Source organism: Erigeron canadensis, chromosome 1, assembly GCF_010389155.1.
Source record: "Erigeron canadensis isolate Cc75 chromosome 1, C_canadensis_v1, whole genome shotgun sequence".
NCBI classification, from domain to species: Eukaryota; Viridiplantae; Streptophyta; class Magnoliopsida; order Asterales; family Asteraceae; genus Erigeron; species Erigeron canadensis.
The window spans coordinates 41,140,615-41,143,887 of record NC_057761.1 but is presented as its reverse complement, the minus strand read 5'-3'; the positions used below and the strand labels follow the sequence as shown (position 1 = coordinate 41,143,887).

Sequence of the window (3,273 nt, the reverse complement as noted above, 5' to 3'; positions counted from 1 at the left end):
GAGTAATGGTTGGTGGGGTTGGTATGTTTTTCAATACGTACTGTTCATCAATACGCGAGAAAGATCGATATATTCACATTAGCGATGAACAGATTTTTCTATAAGCTTTGATTTCATTTGAGTGTCATTTTAATCTCGGTATTGAAAAGTGGTATCGAAATTCAATCATGTGAATCGGGATTGGTATTCACTTTTGGTGGTTTTCAAGATCGCTATAGAAAAATTTTCAAAAGTATCGAAAACCAATCATAAGAAAAATTAACTATATAGTAGAAAAGAAGCTCGTTCTTTTAATCACGGCCCATACAAGAATTCTTGCTTGTCTAATTTGCAGATGTTGTTATTTATGAATTGTGATTAGTGTGTTTTAGTGTAGTAGTGATTATGGTTTGTTCTTGTTGAAGTCAAATAAAATATTTATGACACGGGACTAAACATTTATATTCTGTAACACCCAACCCTTTTTAACATTTATTTCTAGTAAAATTTTATCAAATTTAACCATAACATTTATTACTTTTTAAAAAAATTTATTTATATACAAAAGATAACTACACCGACATTAGTCCAAACGTTACAGAAGATTAACATAATTACATATTCTTAAACACAACTTTTAAACTTTATTTTACAAACGTTCAAACAGGTACCCAGAGCTTGATTCAAAAGACATCACTACGGTCCCACATAACCAAAAGATATCATGCATTCAACATTTCGCATATCAGTCTACTCGAGTCTTTCCCCTGCTCGTTTCCCCACCTACAAAATGTCAACAACTAAAAAGTAAGCTTAATGCTTAGTGAGTTCTAATCTACAGGCATAATTATTTATGTGCTCCTAGCACTTCATGTGTCCCCGACACTTTATGTGCCCCCGGCACTTTATGTACCCTTGGTACTTTATGTGCTCCCAGCACTTTAGGTGGCCCCGCCACTTAATGTACTAGTACTTCAATTTCACGTGCCCCGGCACTTATCATTTTTATGTGCCCCCGGCATTTACTATCTTTTATGTGCCCCCAACACTTTTAATTATACTTGTAAAATAGAACTCACCTTGCAACTGGTTATCCTGCTTAGCTATGACGATTCTACGTTCAATAGTACCTATTAGAATAATGCACATTTATTTTTCTTATAACTCCATCAACATTCATTACAATTGATAACCATTTTCACTTTCATATTTTGGTCATTCAAATTACAATTTCATTTGACGTATTCAAATTTCCATAATATTCACTAACACATACAATACTAATTAAGAAAACAACATACATAAATGTACATTATCATCGGCACATAACTCATCTTTTTACTAAGCGATCAATTTTGTATAAAGTCTACATAAATTACATTTTTGTTCCTTGTAGAGTTCGTTGGCTACTAACATACACACTTCCAATTTATGACCTCCTAAATTTATTAATTAAGTAGTAACAAGCAATGTATATAGATTTGAGCATATGGCCGTATCTTATCTGCATTTTGCTTCTTCCAATTTGAGTCCAACAAACCACCCTCAAAATTTAATTTATTATGTTATACTTAATATTTAGATTTAGATATAATTATTATAAAAACTAGTCATAATAGATACCAGGAAGATTACAAAGAAATATGACTAATTATTATCTGGGATTTCAACAAACAATAGATGGAATCATTAAACAATAACCAATATCATTGTTGTTACTACAACAACCCTTACTATTTATTATCAATAACTAACACTCATTCAAGATATCAACAGAACTTATCATCTTTTTAATTATAAATCATTAAATTACTATCAATAATAACGGCTTAACACATATATGAATTCAGTTATTTGCTTACCTTAATTTCAGTAATAGACTCTCTATTGGTAACCTTTCTTTTCCTGCCTCTATATAAAATCACGCGCACACATGCACTCACCCAGCCTTCATTCTTGACTTCTCCACAATTTGAACAACTTAAGCTTTATTTATAAATTTCCAACAAAACTCCAGCCACAAGCAAATTATGTTCCAATCTCACCCATGCTTTATTTAGCTTAATATTATTTTTATTATGAGGAAATACTTATCCGGAAAGCTAACAAAAACAACTTCAAATAAAAAGAACCATATATATCATGTAAAGTCGGTTAAAACATGAGTCATGCAATTGATCACTTGAGACTTAGCCATCTGGCTTTATTTAATTTAATTGTGGTGGACAGTTAATACAAGGTGCTAAAATGAAGGTTAATTTTTTTTATTTTTGTTGACTTTTAAAACACGTATAATGTACGTAGATTAGTATGTGAATTGTCTAGCAAAGTTTCATAATAACTTGTCAAATTTTAGATATATTGTACGACATATATCTAAATAGAGCATTACCTATAAAATTTTTAGAACGTTACATATTCCGACATGCTAATCAAAACACAAGATGGCCACCTATAATCGAAGATTGTAGTTAATAATACTGTACTAATTAGTGAATAGTTAAAGGTGAACTTTCAATGTGAAGGGACCTACATGACTATTGGAAAATTCGAAGTGGCAAAATTGTATATGTATGAAAGTTGAGGACAAAATTAACCAATCACAAAGAGCAGTTAGTGAAAGCTCGAAAAATACTACTACAGAATTGAAGTTAGAATAACCGTTTGTTATAGTTGATTCTATGTTGGCCAAATTAATAAGTATAACAATACTTCCATTCAATATGTTTGACCAAAAACAGACCCCCATTTTATCTTAAAGTGCTAAAACCATGTGTACTTATTTTGCATTACACAATACATGTGACCCAACCACCAATATTCAATGAATTAAAACTCTTACGACTTTCATTATCTTGATCAATGCCGCATACTTTGTTTCGAAAGATATATAGATCTAGCTAGCAAAAACGAGGCATGCATGTATATACTTTAGCTCGTTAAGTCTTGTACTATCCTAAATAATTCTTGCTAGCCGATTAATTATAGTTGGCAACTATACCCCTTTTGATTGAACAAGAGCAAATCACGTTGAGAAAATGTGATTATCGTGCCATCAACTTTAACTATAAATGACATCTCGTGCTCAATTTGTCCATTCAATTTGACGTTTTCCTAATTACAATAAAATTCACTTGCACAAGCAAGGTAAGAAAATCTAGTATAAAGTTGAAATCACAATCATATATGATAGTCTTTCTTTATCAAGTATATATATCGATTGTAATAATGTTCCATCATATATAATAAGAATTGTCATAATGAAATACTTGAAGGAATGGAAGTTTTAATCCA

The 3,273-nt window shown here is 30.9% G+C and overlaps 1 long non-coding RNA gene across 1 annotated transcript; it reads right to left on the bottom strand.

Annotated features, from left to right (window-relative positions):
• Positions 1–736: 736 nt before the first annotated feature.
• Positions 737–1,954, bottom strand: LOC122598928. Its single transcript, XR_006323791.1, has 3 exons — positions 1,842–1,954; positions 1,059–1,109; positions 737–762 (listed from the first exon to the last, which is right to left on the bottom strand). It is a non-coding gene; the product is annotated as an uncharacterized LOC122598928 (long non-coding RNA).
• Between the last annotated feature and the right edge of the window lie 1,319 nt (positions 1,955–3,273).